The sequence below is a fragment of the Nyctereutes procyonoides genome, unplaced genomic scaffold (assembly GCF_905146905.1).
Source record: "Nyctereutes procyonoides isolate TBG_1078 unplaced genomic scaffold, NYPRO_anot_genome, whole genome shotgun sequence".
NCBI lineage: Eukaryota > Metazoa > Chordata > Mammalia > Carnivora > Canidae > Nyctereutes > Nyctereutes procyonoides.
This window is the reverse complement of record NW_026575152.1, coordinates 1,592,743-1,604,905: the sequence shown is the minus strand read 5'-3', so window position 1 is coordinate 1,604,905 and position 12,163 is coordinate 1,592,743. Positions and strand designations below refer to the sequence as shown.

General features: G+C 33.3%; 1 protein-coding gene and 1 pseudogene across 1 annotated transcript in view; one reads left to right on the top strand and one right to left on the bottom strand.

The window, feature by feature from the left end:
• Nucleotides 1–12,163, top strand: part of GRID2 (glutamate ionotropic receptor delta type subunit 2) — a 1,428,782-nt gene that overhangs the window by 147,268 nt on the left and 1,269,351 nt on the right. The gene's annotated exons all lie outside the window — the stretch shown is intronic.
• LOC129501934 (protein transport protein Sec61 subunit gamma-like) lies at nucleotides 11,254–11,464 on the bottom strand (annotated as a pseudogene).

The window sequence follows — 12,163 nt, the reverse complement described above, 5'->3', positions numbered from 1 at the left end:
TGTATATTGTGATAATCTCTGTACAGATAGAATGTCCTATTATTTGGGACATTACAAAATATAGAAAGACTTTATGCATTCAAGTAGTAATAAGCATTGCTCCAGAACATAGTACTTTACTTTATGAACACATAATTCCTTTAGGGCTCCTGGCCAGGGGTTTGAAAACAGAAAGCAAACAAATTTTTATTTTCCCTCTGGGAAGGTCGATAAAGAGCAATATATAATTACAACTCTTAATACTCACATCACTAAATTAAAAGTGTACTTATGGTTGATGTCAAACACTGCAGTTGTCTACCCATCACAATCTGGCAAGGAGGCTTTACCTTTAATTGTACCACTGTACTCAAGCAGGATTCTTGACCATTCCTATCAAAGAGTTTGCTATTTGGGATAGATACAGTGGGAGAAAGTCAACTTTGTTTCACTGTATCATTGTTTAAAAATATGATAAATTTTTAAAAAAGGGTCCTCATGTGTCTGTTGATTTTTTTCTATCAACTCTTAGTTAGAAGCAAATATATATTTTAGCTTAAGATAAAGTTAAGGTTGGGATGCTTGGGTGGCTCAGTGGTTGTGCATCTGCCTTTGGCTCAGGGCGTGATCCTAGTCTGGGACTGAGTCCTGCATTGGGCTCCCTGCGAGGAGCCTGCTTCTCCTTATATCTGTGTCTCTGCCTCACTGTCTGTGTCTCTTGTGAATAAATAAAATCTTTTTAAAAAGAATAAAGATTTTCAATAATGCTGAAGATCACCATTCAATATCAAAATATTTTTGTTGTTATTTTCTGAATACTCAAGAAAGAGAATTGGTTAAGATAAGGAAAAGACTTGCTGCTTAGGAGATGATACTCTAGTTTGTAATCTAAGGGCTTCCCTAACCAAGATATATTCCTAAAATAGTTATTTTCTTGTACTTTGAGTTAGGTAATTAAATTATCTTGCTTTAAAATAAAAAGTAAATGCTTCCTCATAGAACACTCTTTAAGTCACTCTTGATATATCATTGAGGGTCTTCCAGACCAAAGATGAAGCCATTGAGAACTGTTACACAGTTACATTTGGCTACACAAATGTGTTGTGATGTCCGTCTCATTTTTATTGAGGCCACTAAAGATCAGAAGAAATAGATTCTCATTTATTATTAGGGACACAGTTTTCTCTGGTTCAAATTTGGATAGATTTAATGTCAATTTTCATGTAAACCCATGTTTATATAAGAAAGGTAAATTTATAACATCATAAAATAAACCATATATTATTTATAAAAATAAATAGGTATTTATGTAATATTTTTATATATACTTATATACGTAAATATATAATAATATCTATGTTTATAATATTTTTATCAATTTTAAGGCTCTTATTAAATGATTATTTATTGAATTTGCAGTGAAAGTCCAACAATGATTCTGAAATATAGTAATTAGTTACTGTAAAGTTCTCATGTGAAACTGATAGTGTTTTATTTCATAATTCTATTTCAGAATTCAGGTCAGAAACTATTGTCAATCTAAATGTTGTAAGTTATTCTCTCAAACCGAGGTTTTTGCTCTCATCCACTTAGAATTTTCTTTAAGGATTCTTGCTTGTAAAATCATTTGTATTTTTTCTGTGCCATTCAATTGTAAACTCACTCTTCCTGTAGAAGCCCTCACTTGGGATATTGATGGGTATACTTAAGTATACACACAGATTCATCTCATTGAGTTTAAGTATGCAGAATAAATTCTATCATCACAGAATTTTTTCTGAAATTTTTGAACCACACCATTTATGAGGATAGTTTAACGTACTTAGGTCTTATTTTTAATCATTCGTATATATCTTTTGGAAAATAAAACAAAACAAAAGTCTGTGGTAAGTTTAACAACGGTGAGTCTCAACTCCAAGATCAACAGAAATCAAGGGACTTAGACAAATCTGTGTTCAAACTTGAGGTATCAAATCCATTTCACTGAAATGGTCAACAATGATTTATAAAAATGAGCTGAAGGTCACTCTTCATTTATTAATTTCCATACTTATTTTTCTTCTTATATCTGTCCTTATACATCTTTTTGCATAATGAAGTTTATATTAAAAAGTCAGGAATATTAGGATTTACGCTTCCTATTGCTAATCTTAAGAGAGATTTGACTCTTTCTTGTCTACCTTCCTTCCATTGGTGAGAATTGGGATACTAATTGTTAGACTCATTGAGGTCTGAGGAATCTGCTGGTCCCAGTCTCCATCTTAGAGTCTTACCTTACCACCTCTATTTGTTTCCTTTTTTCTTTTCCTTTTTTTTTTAACCCAATTACTACTTTCTTCAGCTTCTCTTCCTTTTAAATACTGCTTCCCTTCGCTCCCCCCAATTTATATGATAAATCACTTTCAATGAACATTCCTCACCCCATTCTTGAACATTCATAAAACAGCCTTTCCTAAATTGTAGAGCATATGATCTTTCTCATCTCCATCATTTCTTCCTATCATATCATATAGTCTATAATCTGTTTCTAATGAAGAAATTAGGGCTGTTCTAGCAAGGACCAAAGGAATGAGAAAGAGTGGGAATAGCATAGCTTTGGTTGAAACTACTTTAATTGTACTTTTTCGGTGAGCAACAATTTACTCTCACTGTATTCTAAGAGGATTTTTTTTTGCTCCAATTCAAACGGAGGCTTTAGATCAACTGAGTTCAATTAAAAGAAAGAAAGATTGTTCTCTTTAATATTCGACATAAAGCTGTATCCCTTCATATCAGGAAAGTTTTAGTAGGTATATTAACTTTTTGCTCTATGTACTTCAGCATAGTCTAGATGAATTATGACAATATATTTACCTATTTTCTTCTGATGAAAAGCAATATGATGCCTACTAATACTGTCACTGTATACAATATTTAAGGTGTTTGACACCTCAAAAAAGGTAATGTGTAAATCCAATATATCATTTTCAGTTCAACTATGATTTGATATTGTGTGTCAGGCTCCAAGGAATCAAAAATGAAAAAGACAAGTTCATTGATCTCAAGGAGCTTACAGTTTTGTACAGGGGCTATAAATGTGTTTAATTGTAAAAAGGATTGGTTTATTTAAAAATAGGAGCATTAATAAAATACAGTACCTGTACAGAAAAATGCCTAATTCTCATAGGAAGCTAAAGCAGTACTTCAAAAAAGTAAACTCTTGTGGGCAGAATTTTGAAGGATAAGTAGGAATATTTCTCAAAAAGAGATAATACAAATTCAAGAAGATATTATTTAATAACAATATATTAATTTATTAAAGAATGTTTTTTGAGATAAATTAGATTTATGTCAAGCAGGAAAATGCCATACTTCTGCCATAAGGTATTGTTTTTCAGACTGCTTGATTTGTTTGTTCACTGGTTTTATGGAACTTATTTTTTTTTTAATGGAACTTATTTTAAAAATTAGTTGCATAGAGTTATAATTTACCTGCAGCAAATAAAACCTACCGGGGATGTGAATGATGGGGCACTTTTCTTTGCAGTTTCATTAGAATCTTCATTGAGGAAAAACTTAACATTCCTCTAATTGAATCTTTCATTTTAAAAGTATCTACTTAAGTATTTATTTGCAGTTCATAAAGCATCATAATCTTGTTTGTTTGGAAATCTTGCTTGACATGTCCTTCTGTTTAGTCTTGGTATTAAATTAGGTGAGAATAAATAATGAGATGTTAATACCAAGGTCAGTTCAGTTTTCTACCCATTTCCACCAATGAGAAAAGCGTCTAACACATATGCATAAATCTTGACTTATAAATATGGTAATAAACAACCAAAATTGCAAATTTTACTAATTTACCTCTAGTAAGCAATAGACAATGTAGACAAAAGAAAGATCCTGTATAGGCAGAGTTGACATTCTCACAAAATCCTTTTGTATTGTTCATTTAGATTTTCATTGTTTTTAGAATTTTTACATGGATTTATACCTGTATTTCTTTTTTAAAAAATGAGTCTTGCACTTTTTATTTTTTAGATTGTTTCCTTTGATTTTCTCTATATTTTACTCCTCCCTCCACCCCCTTTTTTATGTTGAGCTTATTTTTCTGTTAAACCGATTAGACTGTGTAGCTTTTAAAATTTATTCTACATTCTGTAAATTGTTAATATCTATGAAGCTAGGCTTAAATTGACCCCATTTTGTTCATCTTGAATAAATGATATTTTATATGTCCTTTAAGAGCTTAGAATGTCTTGGAAATGGGTGATATAAAATAATCATATTAAAGCTGCATATATAATAAAAATGTAAATTTGTCTGAGTATATGAAAATTCAACCCAAAGAAGAACCAGATTATGAATAGTTTATATATATAATAGAGATTTTAATTAACCCAGGCTATGTCAGCTATTATCTAAACTATTGAAGGGGTGGTGGAAGGGGAGGCGGGTGGGGGGTGGGGGTGAATGGGTGACGGGCACTGAGGTGGGCACTTGACGGGATGAGCACTGGATGTTATTCTGTATGTTGGCAAATTGAACACCAATAAAAAATAAATTTATTATTAAAAGAATAAAATAAAATAAAAAATAAAAAAATAAAATTAAATAAAAATAAACTAGTGAAGGATAAGTTAATTCATCCCCCCAATACAAACTGAAATACAGTTACATACTACAAGCATTGTGATTATGTTCTGGAGATACAAGCAAAAGTATTGTTATTTAACATTTATTGAGTGTTCATAACATAGCAGTTTCCATGTTCAAAGCTTTCATCATTGGGTAGTATAAGTTTTCAATAATCATCCTGAATAGGTGCTATAATTTGCTCAAGTTTTGAGGTAAGAACATTAAAAGTTAGATAAATGAAATGACTTTACCAAAGTCACTCAGCTAGTAGAAAATGGAAGAACTGGGACCAGATCTTAGTTCTATCAAAACCTCTGTCCATTATCTAATGTACTTCCATTTACCCAAAATATTTGGTTATATATTAAACAATCAGGAAAATCCCTAACCAAAGAGACTTATTACTTTGAAGATATTTTCTTTAGTTTCCCATTATTTTGTATTCTGTTCTCAAAAACTATTATGGGAGAATGAAAGGCTTGTTTTTTGTTATAGCATCGACTTCAGTGTTGGAGCAATCCAATGAGAAGGGGGTTAGACAAATTGATACTGGGCCAGGAGAAGAGTTAAGGAAAAAGGCACAAACTACAAGGCCAAACAAAGGAAATGAAAACCAAAACCACAACAAAAATACAGAATCTTAATGTAATATATATACACAGTGGAATGTTATTCAGCCATCAGAAAAGATGAATATTTATCGTTTACATCAACGTAGATGGAACTAGAGGGTATTATGCTGAGTGAAATAATTCAGCCAGAGAAAGACAGATACATATGGTTTCACTCATATGTGACATGTAAGAAACAGTATAGAGGCTCATAGGGAAAGGGAGGGAAAACTGAATGGGAAATCATCAGAGATGGGGGGAAAACCATGGGAGACCCTTAACTCTAGGAAACAAACTGAGGGTTGCTGCAGGGGAGGTGGATGTGGGGATGGGGTAATTAGGTGATGGGCATTAAGGAGAGCACGTGATATGATAAGCACTGGGTGTTATATGCAACTGATAAATTATTCAATGATACATCTGAAACTAATGATGTACTGTATATAGGCTAATTGAATTTAAATTTAAAAAATCTTGGAGAATAATCCCAAATCCATCAGTTTTGAGGTCCCCATAATTTTTATTTCTTTGAAGCCATTATTAAAAACAATTTAATGAGAGGGGCACCTTGGTGGCTCAGTGGTTGAGTGTCTGCCTTTGGCTCAGTTCGTGATTTGGGGGTCCTAGAATCGAGTACCACATCAGGCTCCCGGCATGGAGCCTACTTCTCCCTCTACCTGTCTCTGCCTCTCTCTCTCTGTGTGTGTTCTCATGAATAAATAAATAAATTTTTAAAAAAAATATGTTAATGGAGAATTTTGGAGGTAATAAAGCAAACCATGGTGCTTAGTCACAGAGAAGAGTTCATTGCTTTCTGAATTATTTTCACAAGAGTAAACGCTAAAATTACTTTAATAAGATTAAAATTTGAAAATTAAGTTATATTAATAAATTAAGGAGACGCTGATTTCTTTATATTCCAGGAGATAACATTGTATACACACAAAATATTTAGTTTGTAATATATTCCAAACATACTGAATGCACAGATAATGTCATAGATATATTAAAGTTTTGCTTTGAAAGCAATTATATAAAAGGATGCCAAGTATTTTAACCCAAATAAGAGAATAGAAAAAGATCCATTTTCACTGGTATTTCTAAAGGCTCTAAGTAAGTATCCTAAACTATAATTGGATGTGGACATTGAGTTTAGAAGATAGTTTTCCCTGAATACTAAATTTCTCTCTTCTTTATTAGCTAGAAAATAAAAACTTCCAAATAAAACTTCCAAAAAATAGAAAGAGGGAGGCACATGTTTTTCACTTTAATTTTAACTCCTGTAGAAAAATAACTTCTCAAACATGGCCCGAGCATAATTCAATATTTTGACTTAAAAATAATACCAATTTGATATAAAAAATAATACCAATTATTAAGCTTTAAAATAATTCAACCTTTATTCATTTCTGAAAAAGAGAGTTACAAATTTATTTAAGTATTGTCAAAGGAAGCCCTCATCCCTCTTTAATAGGGACTATTTTTTTTTTTTAAGATTTTATTTATTTACTCATGAGAGACACACAGAGAGAGAGGCAGTCACAGGCAGGGGAAGAAGCAGACTCCATGCAGGAGCCCAATGCGGGACTCGATTCCGGGAGCCCAGGATCACGCCCTGGGCCAAAGGCAGGCCCTAAACCGCTGAGTCACCCAGGGATCCCCGGGACTCTTCTTTATGCAAGATTTCTAAATATAAGGAATTACCTGGATTCTTGGAGGTTTGTCACACCTAACCAAGGAATAAAGTTTACCCAAAACTGAAATGTATTAAGAAGGAGAAAAAGGGGCTTTAAGCAAAAATTGGCTAAAATAATTCAGACTTACAGTTGTATGCTAAGTGATGTCCAAGGCCATGAAACTACTAGTGTTTCATAGGTGAGCAGAATTTCCATTTATTGTGTGTTAGCTGTGACTCATAGCACACAGATATTATCTCTAAAGCAACAAACAAGAATGATCAATACAATTTTTCAGATTTTACAGATTTAAAATAGTGATCTGAAACAGGCCTTAGAGATTACTTACAATAGTGGTGTTCACTGCTTCACTGGAATACTGCTCAAATTTGAGAAACATGTACTTTAATTTTGCAAATTAATACTTTCCATGTACAGTATTCCTAGAATATCTTTTTTTTTAATTTTTATTTATTTATGATAGTCACACACAGAGAGAGAGAGAGGCAGAGACACGGGCAGAGGGAGAAGCAGGCTCCATGCACTGGGAGCCCGAGGTGGGATTCGATCCCATGTCTCCAGGATCGCGTCCTGGGCCAAAGGCAGGCGCTAAACCGCTGCGCCACCCAGGGATCCCTATTCCTAGAATATCTTAAGTAGACATGTAGTATATTGTTGTGTTGGGTACAAATCCTGACAGTAAATAGCAAAATGCAATGGTTAGGTAAAGCCAGTTCAAGGAAAGATAACATATTTCTTGAGAAATACTTGAGAATTTTACCATTTGTATATATAACAGAGCAGTGTAAGGGCAAAAAGTCACAGTAGAAAGGCAAGGAAATGGCATGTTAAGTGTGGGTTGTTTAAAAATTACCGTGTGGTATTGGAATAAGTTAAGGATTGTGTTTTAATTATTGTTGATTTACAGAGAATTTTGTGGGTGATTCTTCAATTCCTTCAGTTGCTCATTCCTAAAAACTAACACTCAAGAATGGTCTATAAATCCAGACAAGGCTAAAGACCAATGATCTTGTACAGACCTTTCACTTTACAGATGAGCACATGGAAGGCTTGAGTGGTTTAGTGATTTAATCATAGTCAGTGAGCCAGTCATTACAAAACCAGAACTAGAACACAGATCTCCTATTTTTTTTTTCCTGCTATGCTTGCTGCGTAGTATAAAGATAGTTGTAACATTTCTGGTACATTACATGTTATATTTGTGTAACTTTTTTTTAATCTAAGTGGTAAGATTTTTGTTATAGTAGTAAATGACCAATAGAATCAATTAAAATAATTTACATATACATTTTAACAGCTTTGTTATGGTATATATGATATCCAGTAAACTATACATATTTAAATTGTATAATTTGTACAGTTGATGTGTACATGAACCATAATAACATCAAGATAATGATTATCTCCCCCACATCAGTTTTCATTTGCTTCTTTGTAGTTCCTCCCTCCCACATTTCCTGTTTGCAAACTCCATCTCCAGGCAAATGTTGATTATCCTGTTGCTATATTAGTTTTATGCCATTTTATTTACTCCCTGATAGTATGAGAGTCCCAGTTGTTCTGTCTTCAGCAACACTTTGTGTGGTCATTTAAGAAAAATATTTCAGACATTGAAACACGAGCATGATAGTATCTCATTGTGATTTTAATTTGCATTTCTCTAATGACTAATGATTTTGATCAATTTGTCTATTTGATCCGTTTGACTTTGTATCTTGAAACCTTGCAACCATTTTTTAGTCCTGGTGGCTTTTATGTAGATTCTGTTGAATTTTCTTTGTTGATGATAATTATATCATCTACTGGTAAGTCAAATTTTATTTCCTCAATTTTGGATGATATATTTATTTTTTCTGATTTATTGGATCAACTAGTATATCTAGCACAATGTTGAGTAGAAGAGAGGAGAGTGAACTTCTTGACACATTTCTCATCTTAATAGTCTTCACCAGTAAGTATAACATTAGCTGTAGATTTTTCTTACATGGTGTTTTCAGGTTCAGGCATTTTCCTTTTATTTCTAGGTTCCTCAGAATTTCAACCCAGAATTGGTCTGTCATGGTAAATATTCTCTACTAACCTGACAGGAATTTGCGTTGTGCTGTTGTTGGTTGATGTGCTCTATAATTATCAATAATGTTGCTTTAGATAATATTGTTGTTCAAATCTTTAACATCTTTATTGAATTCTTGTATATATTTTCTATCAATTATTGTGAGAGAGGTGTTGAAATTTCTTTCTGGGATTGCAGATTTTTGGTTTTCTCTTTGAAATCCAGTCTGTTTTTCCCATGTGTGTTTTTTCAGATGTTATTAAACACGTAAACATTTGCAGTTGTTCTGTTCTCTTGCATTGCCCTCTTTATCATTGGGAGATGAACTTCTCTGTATCTGATAATAGTTTGTTCAGAAAGGGCAGTATTCTTTGCTCAGAAATTTTCTTTGCCTGATATTAATATAGTTAATACAGCTTTCCTTTGATTGAAGCAAGCACAGTATCTTGCTTTCCATTATTTTATTGTAATGTATTTGTATATTGTGTTTAAAGTTTATGTCTTGGGGATCCCTGGGTGGCTCACGGGTTTAGCACCTGCCTTCGGCCCAGGGCGTGATCCTGGAGTCCCAGGATCGAGTCCCGCTTCGGGCTCCCTGCATGGAGCCTGCTTCTCCCTCTGCCTGTGTCTCTGCCTCTCTCTCTCTCTCTCTCTCTCTCTCTCTCTCTCTCTTTCTCCCTGTGTATGTGTCTCATAAATAAATAAATAAATAAATAAATAAATAAATAAATAAATAAATAAAGTGTATGTCTTGGAATGCCTGGCTGGCTTAGTGGTTGAGCGTCTAACTTTGGCTCAGGTTGTGATCCCAGGATTCTGGGATCAAGTCCTGCATCAGGTTCCCCGCATGGAGCCTGCTTCTCCCTCTGCCTGTGTCTCTGCCCCTCTCTCTCTGTCTCTCATGAATAAATAAATAAAATCTTAAAAAAAATAAAGTGCATGACTTACAGTCAACATATCATTGGATGTTGCTTTTTAAAAATCTTAATCCAATCTCAATGTCTCTATCTTTTAATTTGGTGAAGATCATTTATATTTAAAGTGGTTCTGATATCGTTGAATTTAAGTCTAACATCCTGCTATTTCTTTTCTGTCTGATGTTCTTTGTTCCCTTTCTTTGCTTCCTTTTGGATTAACTGAGGATTTGTTTTTGATTCTTTTAGCCTTTTGGTTGACTTATTTATTGACTTTGTTGTATTATTTTAGAGGTTGCTTTAGGATTTATAGTATTTATATTTAACTTGTCAGGGTCTACCATCAAATGATACTACACCACATTAAAATAGTAGAGGAAATCGGGATGCCTGGGTGGCTCAGATTCAGCGTTTGCCTTCGGCTCAGGGTGTGATCCCCATCTGGGGATCAAGGTCCCCTCCTCACCCGCATAGAGCTCCCTGTAGGGAGCCTGCTTCTCCCTCTGCCTGTGTCTCTGCCTCTCTCTCTGTATCTCATGAATAAATAAATAAAATCTTTAAAAATAAATAAGTAAAATAGTAGAGGAATTTGAAATCACTGTTCCCCCATTTTTTCCTCCCATGGCTTGTGTGTTATTGTTGCCATATATTTTACTTCTGGATAGAACAACCTCACACTATATCATAATTTTTGTCTTTAAATAGTCAATGTTTTAAAGACCTTTAATAGGAAAAATGTGCTACATTTATTCACATATTTTTCATTCCTAAGGCTGTTCATTCACTTGTACCAATCCATATTTACATTTGGATCATTCTCTTTATACATGAAGGTCTGCCTAGTGATTGATTTTATATATTTTTTATGTAATGTCTTGATTTTAGTTTTGTATTTGAATGTTATTTTCTGGGTAAGAAAATCATTAGTTGACAATTTATTTGTCAGTGCTTTAAAAATGTTGATCCATGTCTTCTGGCTTGCATTGTTTCTGATATTAAATCAGTTTGCTCTTTATCTTTGTTCCTCTGTATATCATGTTTTTTCTCCCTCCTTTAGCTGCTATTAAGATGTTCTCCTTTTCCTTAGTTTTAACCCATTTGTTTATAATGTGCCTTGGTCTGATTCTTTGCATATCTCTTATGCTTGGGGTTTGTTAAGGTTTTTGAATCTACAGGTTTATAGTTTTCATCAAATTCAGGAATAAAAAAGAACCATTATATTTTTCTGCTCCTTTTTTGAAATTATTTAAATGAAGAAATACAAAATATCTTGGAAGAAAACAAAACAAACACAAAACATATAGGCAAATTTTTACTTCATGAACTTCTTAAATCCTCACTTGTTCACTAATTCCCAAGATGAAAAACTTGTAAAGGAGTGTTCAGCCACCAACAATGATGTTATTGATAGGGATATAGATCAATTTCACAAAAAAAAAAGCCAATGATTCCCATTATAGCACATTATATTGCTGTTGCCATGGCAATCTTCTGGAATTCTTTTCTGTCAGGTTTAGTAGATTTATTAACCAACTGAATTTAATCCTTCGCAAACTGCCAACTTGGCTCAATGAACTACATTACCTAATCCATGATGCCTACCTGCTGATGCCTCAAATTCCAGGAACAGATAGCACTGTTTCTCCTTTCTTTGTGGATTCTAACTACACAAGTACAGATTTCTTTGTTTTCCCATGAGTTACTAATGCTCTATCTTTTAATTTATTTTTTTCTATGTGTTTAATTTTGAGTAGTTTCTAATATATTTTTTCAAGGTTGTTTTTCTTTTGCAAATTGTTCTAAGTAATTAATGCCGTATTATAAGGTTTTCTATTTTGGTATTAAGAATAGCCAATAGCCTCAACCTTAAGTAAACCTTGGTGGATGATACACCTACAACTTTCATGGGTTTCTTTCTCCAGTTTTAGACAGTGTACTAACACACATGCACTAATGAGAACTCTGCTGACTACATCATGACAAGTACTTTGGGATTATTCTGGAATGTCTTACAGTCTCCTGTCCTTTACCATGGTCTAGAAATGTTCTTTAGGCTGTAGGGTAGGACAATTGTTGGACTTACCTTGTTTGTTTCTTGTTCCTTAGATATCACTGTCCTTTGTATTCTGATGTCAAAAAATTTAAGAACTATTGTTTCATATATCTTGCTCAGCTTTTAGTTGTTTTGCTGGATTGTTAAATTTGGTCCCTGAGACTTCTCTTGGCTGGAAGTGAGAGTGAGACTTCATATATATTTTTAGTATTAGTACTTTTTAGTCCTTGGAAAATCTT